Here is an 11,801-nt window from a genome sequence, read left to right on the forward strand (position 1 = left end):
TCTCACATTCCAGAGCAGTGGGGAAGGACCCTGAGCTCCCTGCTCCCACCCATGCCAACCATCTCCCTCAGTAACCTGTGTCAGCCCCGAGACAAAGCAGGTGACATCTCCTCTCCCCTGAGTGTCCCAGCCCTGCCCTCGTCCTGTCTGGCTTACTTCTCCATCCCAGGGATGGGGATTGGGTTGGGGACCAGGATGAGGATGGGGAAGTGTGGCCTCAGAGCACAGTGCAGGGCTGGCACGTAGGAAAAGCCCAGCCACCATGAGGGAGGCAGGGCAGGAAATTCATAATAAATGACTTTTATCAACTATTGCATGGAGGCAACAGTTTGTCAAGCACATGGGTGAGAGGAGGAGGAGGATGAGGATGAAGAAGTCTCCTGGCTTGTTGCTGTCTGCATCCAGGGTGCCAGGGCACATGGTCTGTGAGCTGGGCAGGAAGAGACCTGGCCAGGCCTGGTGAAATTCCTCCTGCAAGGGCTCAGCTGGTAGATACAGAGCCCTTTTCCCAAAAGAAAACTCACATCTGATGATGCCTTTGCCAGCTCAGGGTTGATCCCGGCCCTCACAGGAGCAGCAGTCTCAGAATGCATTATTACCTCCTGCCATAATTGCCAGCCAGCAGCAGTCTCCCAGGGCTTTCCAGATGGCCAGGAGTTCTCACAGGTTTTCCAGCCATTGGAATGGCCCCACAGGAGTGGGGCATGAATAGTTTTTACAGTCAGAGTGGCTGGCTCAGTCATGAGAAGCTGCTGGCCCAGTGAGATACTGGATTCCTCTGCTCTGCCTTTGCTAGTGCTATTCACCAAGGCTATTGGTGAAATTCTCAGCACTCCCAGACAAGAGAGTTTAATTCTTTCCCTGCATCCGAGTAAGTATCCCTTCCAGGGATTAATTAGTAAATTAAAAGGGTAGAAAGACCAAATTATTATGGTTAGGCACAAGCCCTGGAGATGATGTCTCTCTTGCAGCTCTGTATGCTGTGTCCTGACACACTCCCATTCCCTAAAAGGGCTGAAGCTGCAGATTCACACCCCAGACTGATTCCCTTAGTGGGACACTGGGGTCAGCTTTGGGAGGAGGAGAGCCACTGATATCACTGATATCCGAGCCTGAAAGCCCTGACTATGCAATCCACAGTGCTCCACACCCAAGGGAGGAGCAGGATCCCTTTGCTGGTGGCAGTGACCACGGGCCAGGGGTGCTGGCAGGAGCTGTGAAGCCTCTGAGCACTGCCTCATGCAGGAGGAAAAACAGCTTGGAGAAGCAGGAAGGACAAGGTGCCAGAATGGAGTTGCCACCCTGGGGATTTGTAATGCCTCCCTGGTCCCTGCCAGTTTCCCAATATTCTCTCTGCTCTGCCAGTGGCTCCCTGGGATGACCCACCAGGCACCAAACACCCCACAGGTGTTTCTGCAGGTGCCCCTTGGCACAACACCTCTGCCAAGCCATGTGCCTCAAGGCCAGGTCTGTCCCAGCCTCACTCTCCAGATTAAGGTAAGTGATGGGTTAATGAAAGCTGCAGCCCCATTTTCTATCCCTGTCCAAAAAAGCCATTACATTTTGCCTGACAAAAACTGTTGTTCTTAAGCCTGAGTCACTTATGATTCTTTGTTCTGACGCTCAGTGATTTCTTCTTTTTCTTTTTCTTTTTCTGGTTGCTCCTGGCAGAGCCCAAACCCAGCAGGGATCAGCAGAGAAGGGGCTGAACCTCCCCTGACCTCCCTGGACACACAGGTTCCCACAGAGGTGATTGCTCTGCAAAGGATGGGCACAGATCCAGCCTTATTTTGAGGGTACTCAAAGGGAAAAAGATGCTTTCTTCAGGGTGACAAGAGAAGGAGAGGTTAAAAATGTCTTTTCATCACCTGGGCAGACTGGGGAGATTTTTATCAGCTCTCTTCTTGGTTTAACTCTGGTTCATTTTCTCTTGAAATGTTGGCCCAAGGCAATGCCAAGGCTGGCTGCTGACTCAGATGTAGCACTGCTTCCCCTCCTGGGCTCTGTGACGTAGGAGAGAAGGAATCCCAAGCAATTATAACTTGATTATTTTACTGAACGTGTGATTACAAATTGGAGCTGCAGAGCAATGAGCACTGCAGTCAAGATAAAAATCAAAATGAGCCCAGGCTCCCCCAGTCCCAGCTCTTGCTCCAAAGACAAACAGCTGCTTGGGAAGCCCTTCACAGCCCAGTTATTTCTCAGCGACCACAGGAAAGGTGATAAAAACCCCACAAACCCAGAAGAAATTTCCAGGATGATTTTTTGTACTAGTTCTGCTCCCTGGGAGAAGGATGAGCTCGTGGGTGGTTGCCAGTGTTATATTAATTCTCAGTGAGCCTGGAGAGAGGTAGATTAGGTTGGAAATTAGAAAACGCTGCAGGGATGGGATGTCCCCTGAGAGGGACCTGACTGAAGGGTCAGGAGATGCCAGCAGGGCTGAACTGGCCCCTTCCCAGCTGTCAGTCATGGTGACAAGGGTGTCCCTGGGCACCGTGCTGAGGCTCCTGCACTCAGTGAGATGAGCCAGCGGCAGGGCAGGGCAGACACTCGCGCTCTCACTGTCGTGGATTTTCCCAGAGAACTTGGTGTCAACCCAGAAGACTTTTCCCAAAAGTCTGGGGGTGCTGAGCATCACAGAGGAAACAACAACTTGGCTGCTGGCTGCCAGCTGACTCCATCCCTGCCTCTGCACCTGGGAACAGCCTGCATGGCTCTCCCACAGAACACCACTTCTAGGTAGGGTGGCTTTCTGGAGGGTGAAATAATTCTGATATGGGAATGGGAAACCATGGGGCTGGCAGGAAGCAAGTGAGAGTTGCAGCAGCAGTGTTGGAGGGAACATCTGCAGCAGTGCCAGCAGCAGCTCTCCAGAGCTGTGTGGCTCTTGCCCAAGCCCAGCTCTGCTGCAGAGCCAGCCTGCTGTCAGGGAAAGACGGTGTGAGTTAGGGATTTTGGTGAAGCAGCATCTTCCTGAGGCTGGAGGAGGACTCCATGCTGGGAGCATGCATGCAAGGCATGGAACTCAGTACAGGCTGGGGAAACCCAGGAGAGAGGGAGGGAGCTGGGAGACTGAGAGTGGTGTTATGGGGTGAGTCAGAGCACCCATGGGTACTTTTCATTTCACCCCTGCCCTATTTCCCCTCGAGTGACCTTGAGCCAGTAGAAGGTGGTTGTAGAATTGTGGAATTGCTGAATGGTTTGTGTTTTAAGAGACCTTAAAAGTCATCCAGTCCCCACATCTCATCCTCACAGGTGGAGACACCTTCCACTAGACCAGTTTGTTCCAAGCCCCATCCAAACTGGCCTGAAACAAAAGAATTACTTCCCCAAATCCAGTCTGCCCTCAGTCAGTGTAAAGCCATTCTGCCCTGCCCTATCACCACACCTAGCCTTGTCCTTGTCCAAAGTCCTTTTCCAGCTCTCTTGGAGACTCTTTAGGTACTGAAAAAGCACAATAAGGTCTCCCTGGAGCCTTCTCTTCCTCAGACTGAACAGTCCTCAGTATTTCCTTATAAGAGGGGGATTCCATCCCTCCAACCAAATCTGTGGCCTGTTCTAGACTTGAGATTGCCACAGTGATAAAGCAACAGCTCAGAACGTGAGGCTGTCACAGCATCAAGACATCAGAACCCATTGGCAGAGAGCACCAGGACCTCTTAGCCTAGTGAAAAAAAAATCCCAAATGTAACAAAATATATGGAAAACCCCCTCCTGTACAGAGATCCTGATGCATCTTCTACAACCTCAAGCATCCAGTGCTGGGGTGACCCCTCACTGCACACCCATGGGTACATCTGGGTGCCTCCATCTCCAAGAAGGGAAGTGGCAGGAGGAGGGCAAGGGAAGAGCAGGGAGCAAATTTGGGGTGCAGGAATCCACTCAGAGCCCCAGCTCTGTGCCCTCGGGGCAGGCATGGGAACAGAGGGATCCTGCCTCCTGCTGCTGCCTCGCTCACAGGCTGAGGAGAAGAGCAGGGAAGGGAGCATAGGAGCTGTCAGGTGTGGTTAGTGGTGTGACACCTCTTAATAAGGCCCATCTGTCTGGAAGGCAGCAGATCCAGCAGATTCCTGCAGACCTGATTGTGAGTGCTACTGCCAGGGTTTTACAATCAGCACTAATAAACACGCTGGGGCAGCATTTGGCACCACGAGCTCAAATATCCCAGGATGAGAACGAGAAAATCAGGATTGCAACAAAAAATCCTCACTGCAGCACAGAGCTCCTGGGAAACTCGTGGCATCTTCTGGGGTGTATTGATCCAGCTGTGGGTCACTTCTGGTGGTGTACCTGGTTCCCACAGACACCCATCTTACCTGGGAGTCTACAGGGGGATCCTTAATCGAAAAACTAAATAGGTTTTCCCCTGACCTTTCAACCGTGAAAAGGCACAAGACCTTTATCCAAATCTCCATCCTTCTTGTCCTGCATTGCTGCACCTCAAGGGATGCAGGCAGTGAGACAATGACTGCCAGAAGGAAATCCCTGTCTGTGGGAAGAAGGATTGTGGGGAGAGTGTGGGGATAAAACCTGCTGTGGCAGACCCCTGTGTCATCTCAGGGCAGCATGTGTCGTCAGGCAGCGGGCACTCAGAGCGTGTCTGGGAGGGAGCAGCTGGGCCTGTAGGTGTGGAATAGCAGCAGCAAGAGCCCATGTGATTTGGGAAATGCCAGATTTGGGGATGATGAAAGGGTAGAGCTGAGTCAAGTGGCTATCGATGAATCACAGGGCTGTAGGGAACACGCCGGTGGGTGTTGGAAACACTCTGTAAAGCTTGGCTCGGCTGCGCAGACATTTGGGCATGCAGGAACGTGCTCTGCTGCCTCTTCCCAGGATTTTCCCACCAGGGCTGGGGATACCTTGTGGGATCGAGGGGAACCAAACAGCATGGTGTTCATGGGGGTCCCCTGCACACTGCCACCCCTGGAGCAGGGGAAGGGAGCTGTGGATGGGTGCTTTGGGATGGAGAACGTGATTCCAGCGTGGTGCATTAGTGAGAACTGTGCTTTGCCATGACAGCCCTGCCCAGGGAATGTTTGGTGCCACCTGCAGCTCCTGGGCCCTGCAGAGCTCTCAGTGCTCCCTCAGATGATTTGGTCTCTCCTGAGTGAGTAAAATTAAACAAACTTCTTTAGAAACCCCATCATGTTGAGCAGTCTGGAGCACCAGGCTGCAGGGGACCATGAGTATTCCCTCTGCCAGGTACGGAGGTGGGGGTCCCCAAATCCAGGGGGCTGATCCTGTGCATCTCCACAGACTTTGCCCTTTATGTTATTGCCACAGCCTGTTGTCCCCACTGAGGCTCCTCTTCCCCAGGAAGGGAAGGTTTGTCCCTAAGCCTGCCCCACTGTCTGGGAGGGCTGGCTGAAGAGCTCCTCACTGCCAGCGATAAGAATCGCTCTAAGTATATACTTCCTTAAATCCCTTGAACTCCTGAATTAAAATACGGATGTGGGATTTAACTTGGAAGGTTTTTGAAGGAGATATTTTTGTTATACATCATCACGCATGTCACGAGCCTCAAATATTTGGAAGGGCTGTATAAATAAGTGTGTGATCACCTTTTCTCATCTGGCTTCTGCCTCTCCCTATCCCACAGCTGCCAAGGAGTGGGGAAATGTGCACAGCACTCAGCAACCTGCAAGTTTACTCTCGGTTACTTTCATGAGAGGTTTCTCGAGTTTTTCTCATGAGATGTGTTGTCACAAGACTTCTTCCATCTGAAAGGGAGGAGAGGAGAGGAGAGGAGAGGAGAGGAGAGGAGAGGAGAGGAGAGGAGAGGAGAGGAGAGGAGAGGAGAGGAGAGGAGAGGAGAGGAGAGGAGAGGAGAGGAGAGGAGAGGAGAGGAGAGGAGAGGAGAGGAGAGGAGAGGAGAGGAGAGGAGAGGAGAGGAGCAGGAGAGGAGAGGAGCAGGACCAGGGTTCATGAGGATGCTGCTTCCTCAAACGTCTGTCAGACACCTGCAAACTGTCAGGACAAAATTGTTGACACTGAAACACTGTCTGGGACAAAACACATATTGGGAACTACAGCGTGCACTGGGCAACAGGTGAGTCAATCCCAGAAGTACTGGCATGTGAAATCATAGAATAATGGATGTGATTTTTTTTTTACATTTTTCAGTGGAGAGAGAGGCAAAATAAGCCAGAAACTGTTTCCCAACTTGACAGCTGAACCAGCCAGGGACACCTGGAGACGTGACTTGGCATGTCTCACATCTTCATCCCCATCACCCCAGACCAGCAGCCAGAAATGCCTCAAGGCCTGCACACCAAAAATGCCCTCCTGGCCCTGAGGCCTGGGGTAGGGAGCACCCTGAGTGATTTTTTTCCCAAAGCTACACCAAGAAGATGTTGCTATTAAAAGACTTTCTGGGTCTACAATGTGAATCCTCAGCCAGCCAGCTTATCTTGGGTTCAGCTTAAACCCCTCCATGCCAGGCTGCCTGCCGCAGTCACTGGGAGAGGAGAAACGTTTGCCATATGCTGAGGGATTACTGTATAAAACTGAGATGCTTGGCTGCATGCCAAGGCACAGGGCTTCCAAATAGAGTCTGAATCCTGGACAGAAAAGTTCCAACTAAATATAGACATGACAGCCTCAGAGTTGACTTCTTTTTTTTTTTTTTTTGGTTTGAGATCACTTAAAATAGCATGTTGAGGGTTTTGTTTTGCCCTGCTGAGGGGGCAGGTAGAGGCATGTTTACAAACACAGTTACAAACCCAAGGACATGGTGAGATGGGAACCTCACCCTTCCTCCTGCACAGCCTTGAATGGTCCTGAGGGTGGAGCGGATGCGGGCGCAGAGCTGTCGGCATTCCTTGGGGAGGAACCAGGCGAGGTGTCCTCTTCCTCACACCCTGCCCAGCAAGGTCTATCAGCCCAAAAAACATTGCAGGGAGCCAAAAACTTTGGGGCCCGTGATGACATGGGACAAGATAAGTGGGTGGCACCTGTGGAAACTCGCTCGCACACAGCTCAGCGAGGAGAAGATTTGCTGGGTGGTTTCAGACGAGCCAGTCCTGCTGCTGGGAGTCTGCAGTGATGGAAAGCTGAGAAAATCTCAGCAAGGAGATGGTGCTTTCACTTGGAAAAGGCAGTGTGGATTTTCTGAGCTGCCAGCCCTGCTCACACCTTTTGGAGATGTGGGCTGGATTACTCAGCCATAGAACTACTGGCAAGTGCAGCAAAAAAATTGAAGCCCAGAACCAGGATGAAGCAAGAGATCTCAGTGGCTTTGGGATGCAGCTGCTCTGGGTGCAGTTAGTGAAATACTTTTGCAAAAGCCCATAGAAAAAGCAACGAAGCCTGAATATCTGGGATGGGCAAGCAGGTGTTGGATGTGCTCCTCACAGCTGGCATGAAGTGCTGGGAAAAAGCACTGGAGGGGAATTGGAGAAAACCCATCCTCATGAGCTGGCCACGTGTGCTTGAGGCAGTGGGATGCTGGAAGCTCTTTAAATGTTTGGAGAAGAAAACTCCCAGAAAGCTGTAAGTCACTGGCTGTCCAACATCATATATGTGTAAAATATAATATGAGAAAATATTGTTAATAGGCTTGATGACACAAAGGAGGTGAGGCAAGCCCCTGCACGCATGTTGGCTTGCACAGTTTCCACAAAGGGCTGCCCAATACTTTTACATTCCAAGCAGGAATTTATTTAAGGATCCACAGCTCCCAGGACAGCTGGTGAGGATAAAAATTAAGCAGATGTCTGAGACAGGCCTTAAATGAGGGTGGCCCTACAAAACATAGGCTGTCTTAGTATCAAATAATCAGTTGCCCAAAAGGGAAAAAAATGGTTTAAAGTAATATAAAAAGGCAGGAAAGTGGCTGAGGTGAGATTCCTCCTGAAGAGGAGCTTCCAGGAGGAAGAAGTCTGGCTCTGTAAAATCCTGTTCCTAAACAATGGTGCTGGGAAGGTCGGTGACACGGGGGAGGTAGGGCTAATAATAACAAATACCATTAGAGTTATACCTTACATAGAGAAAACTGCACTGGAACTGGCTTTCCAAGAGCCCAGCAAAAAGCTTTTGTTTAATTTATGGGGCTCAGGCTATTTTTAGCTGGCAGATCCTTGGGGTTTTATCTGGGATCATTGCTCTGAGCCAGCAGCTGGAACATTTTAATTGTTTGCTCTGGATTTAGGGTGGGTTTTTTTCTAAAGGGAGAAAGAGAAAAGCAGGTGCTGAGGTCTGACCTTGCTGGTCTCCAGATTTCCTTGGCAGCACCTTCCGGAGTGGGGAGAGTAAGTGGGTCTTGGAGCAAACTCTCTGCCTCCTGGGAGACTTTTTGGGGTGGTGCTGGGGGGGCATCAGGTGGAAGCCCTACCCTCCAGTCCAGCCGGGACCCCGCATTCATCCCCAGCCCCTGCCAAAGGCCAGCAGCCAGCAGGTGAGAGGGTGGCAAGGGGACACCGTGTCTCCCCATCCTCTGGTTGCTATGGAGGTCTAAAAATAGCCTGGGCAGTCCAACAAGGAGGGAGCATCTCCTCCTTCCAGGAAAGCCACAAGTGCTCCAGGCCTGTGTGCGGCTGTGCTTTATTTGTCAGGAAAGCCCTTTGGTATCTGCCTGGAGCGTGGATGTGAGAGGAGCCATCTGCTCAGGGACAGGAGGTGTTTATGCCAGCCTGGGCAGAGACAGCCTCTGTGGAGCCTCGTCCCAGCTCCTGCTGGCACCTGTGCCCTGCTCGGAGCTTGGCCCCAGTGACGAAGGCAGACGTCTCTGTTTAGGAAAACACCGGCTCCTCCACTCTGGGAGCTCCCAGGGCAGCTCAGAAATCCACCCTGGCTGGTGGCTGCCGAGAGCAGGGGTGACAGTGGGACTGCCACGTGCTGGGGTGGTGTCCCTGCCTAGAGCTGTGCCCTAGGGCTGAGCACAGTGCAGCCAGAGGACCCTGGGTGGGCAGGGGCTGCAGGGGCTGCTGGGCTTCAGCCGATGGCAGAACCACTGGGCCTGTAGAGAGTCCCAGTGTGGGGACACCACAGCACGAGGTTTTGGGGTATTTTGGGGTTTCCTGTTCCACTGCCTACGCTCAGGGCTGCAGGCAGACACCTCTGCCTGTGCTTGTGTGAATGTGTCAGTGAGCTGATGAGACAGAAAGGAGACAATTAAAAGCAAAGCAAATCCCCTTGGCCTTGAATATGCTCATAGGAGAGGGTGAAGTACTTCAAGACCCCCATCTGCCTGCACTGACCCAAGAGGATGTGATTAAAGGGAAAACTTTAAAAAGTTTTTTTGAAGAACAGCAAAAAAACCCACAGTTTTCAACTTTACTTCCCCCTCAACTTTACTTCCCCCCCACTTGTTTTTTTATTTCATTTTTGTCTCCCTACAGAGTAAGTCTTTTTCATTTGGATCCCGCTGATACAAATAACCACAGGTTTTGGGCTGAAACATCAGCAGTCACCTCTTTCCCTTGCCAGCTGGCATGGCAAGCTAATTTTAACCTCCCAAGCTCCCTCCCATCTCCTGGAGGTTGCCCTGTTGCAGCCAGGGAGTGCTAGAAAATAGTGCATCGCCCACTCATCCAGCCTCCTTCAAGGGAAATATTTATATGATGCCAAAGAGAGGGTTTCCATGGCAGTGATGACTCTAGCACCGTCGCCTTGGAAACCACTTGAGGCCATCTTGAAGGGTTTGAAAATCCCCTTCAGAGACAAATAAGGAGAGGGAGAAGAAAGGCCACTGAGATCAGAGTGGCGTTCTGGTCTCCCCTGACTTCCCTGTCAGCTCCTTGCCTGCTCCTGCTGCCTGGGTCCCTGCCCATGCCACTGGGATGATTTGTAGTCCAGGTGTTGCTTCACGGATAGACCCAGGACAAAGAAATGAAGTGCTTTGCAAACATAAATGGTTCAGTTGATGCCTCCTCCTGCTTCCCAAACCATCCTGCAGTGACTCTGGTGTCAGGGCACTGCTCAGCCCCAGAGGAGGCTCCAGGGAGACTCCCCTGCACCAGCGAAAGCCGGGGAGATTATTAGTGCCTGCCCAACTTCAAGCACCAGCTGCTTTTAGAGCAGCAAATACACAGGTTCTTTGCCAGCCTAAGTCCCCATCCCACGTGTAGAGCCCCGTGTTTCTCCTGAGGAGCTGCCAAAATCCGAACCACAAGCAAGAGGCGGCTGCTGGCACCAGAGCGCTCGCCTGTAGTGGTGGAAGGAGTGCACCTCTGTGTCACACACACACACCCCAGGCTCAGCCCCTGCACCCCGCGGCTCAGCTCCCATAGCCGTGGCTCAGATGACCGAGTGCCTCTGGCCACTTTGGCTCCCAGCCTGCAGGAGCTCTGTCACCGGCAGCCAGTCCATCTGGCTCTCAAGGACACCAAGAAGACGGCAAGGAAAGCAAAGCTTTCGGAGCAGATGGATGATGAGCTCTACGATGCAGCTGGCAGCAGCAGGGTTGGCCAGTGTTGCTGCTTGTTCAAGCTATGGGACTGCCTTCTTTGGGGTTTTGCTGAAAAATATTAGTTATCTCCTTTATTTTATGGTAATCTAAAAGATTTTCTTCCTTGTCCCTGAGCTGCCTCCATGCTGAGGAGTCAGTGACTTTCCAAGCCACAGCTCTTCCCTGGCACCCACACTTTGCTCTGCAGAGCCGCCTCCCACCCCCACCTATGGGTACCTTCACACCACCTCACCCTCCAACACCCAGACAGCTTCACCACACAGAAACACCTGTGCAGCGCTTAGTCCCTCCACCAAAACCCAAGGGAGGGTCTGGCCACAGTGCCAGTACCAGGTTAACTCACTTCTCTCCATCCCATTGCCTGTGCCAGGCTGCCTGCTCCTGCCTGCACCTCGAGGGAGCATTTAGGGGTGCAAGGGAGCGCCTACTTCACTCTTGACCTACAGTGCGTGAAAATCCAGGTTTATACTGATGCAACTTCTCGTGTGTTGAATATTGAAACACATGGGTATGAGGCCAGGGGTGTTTGGCTTTGCCCAGGAGGGAGCTCATAGCACACTATGTGTCACAAAATTCATGCCTGGCCAGTGCTGACCCAGGTGCCAGGTAAATAATATTTATTCATGGGCATGAGATGTCCTAGCCAAAGGGGGGCACCCAGGTATGGTTTTTATGATGTTCTTACGTGCATCAAGCGTTCAGGTAAAACAGAACTTGACTGAGCACTGACACCCACACTAACAGATCTCCAGTCACAGTAAAACTTGGCAAAGCCGCTCTGTTTCTGCTTGGTGATCGATCCAGGAGTCCTGGAGTCCCTCTGGCTGCAGTGACTGACCTGTGACACCAGCCGGGGCTGGGAGGGTCTCAGAGCCTGGGGTGCTGTGCTACCTTGCTCATCCCAGGGATAAAGCTGTTCTTTATCCCTCGGGGACTGCTCTAAACCTCCCAAAAGCAAAGTGCTTCTCTCCAGGGCCGGGCTGTTTGTTTTACTTCAGCACGAACAATATCGGAGTCTGCAATAAAACTCCACTACCTCATCACATCGCGGTGTGCCATGAGAACTAATAAGTATTGTATCATTACCGTGCTCCCATGCTATAAAGAGTGATGAACCGATGCGGGAAGGGATGCGGGACCCTTTGAGGAGGGTTTGCTCGGAGGCAGGCGGTGGGTCTCCTGGGGAGATTAACCCGGGGAGGTTGTGGAAAGGCCGGTTCTCTCCCCTGCTCCTGCTGCTCCTGCTCCTGCTGCTGGTGCTGCTGCGGGGGTCTGGCCCCCTCCTGCGGGCGGCCGCGGTGCCCGTGGGCTCCGGCAGCCCCGGGGCTCTCTCCGCCGGCCACAGCTCCCGCAGCCGCCGCCCCCCGGCTCTTGTCCCTCCGGCGGGTGGGGA

At 52.3% G+C, this 11,801-nt stretch overlaps 2 long non-coding RNA genes across 2 annotated transcripts; one reads left to right on the forward strand and one right to left on the reverse strand.

The window, feature by feature from the left end:
* The first annotated feature begins 6,123 nt into the window (after nt 1-6,123).
* Nucleotides 6,124-11,451, forward strand: LOC147651198 (uncharacterized). Its single transcript, XR_015274364.1, has 2 exons — nt 6,124-7,491; nt 9,339-11,451. It is a non-coding gene; the product is annotated as an uncharacterized LOC147651198 (long non-coding RNA).
* Nucleotides 6,577-11,758, reverse strand: LOC147651199 (uncharacterized). The gene is made up of 3 exons (XR_015274362.1): nt 11,495-11,758; nt 10,752-10,848; nt 6,577-10,456 (listed from the first exon to the last, which is right to left on the reverse strand). It is a non-coding gene; the product is annotated as an uncharacterized LOC147651199 (long non-coding RNA).
* Nucleotides 11,759-11,801: the final 43 nt, after the last annotated feature.

The sequence above is a fragment of the Cyanistes caeruleus genome, chromosome 10, assembly GCF_971803275.1.
Source record: "Cyanistes caeruleus chromosome 10, bCyaCae1.hap1.1, whole genome shotgun sequence".
Lineage (NCBI taxonomy): Eukaryota > Metazoa > Chordata > Aves > Passeriformes > Paridae > Cyanistes > Cyanistes caeruleus.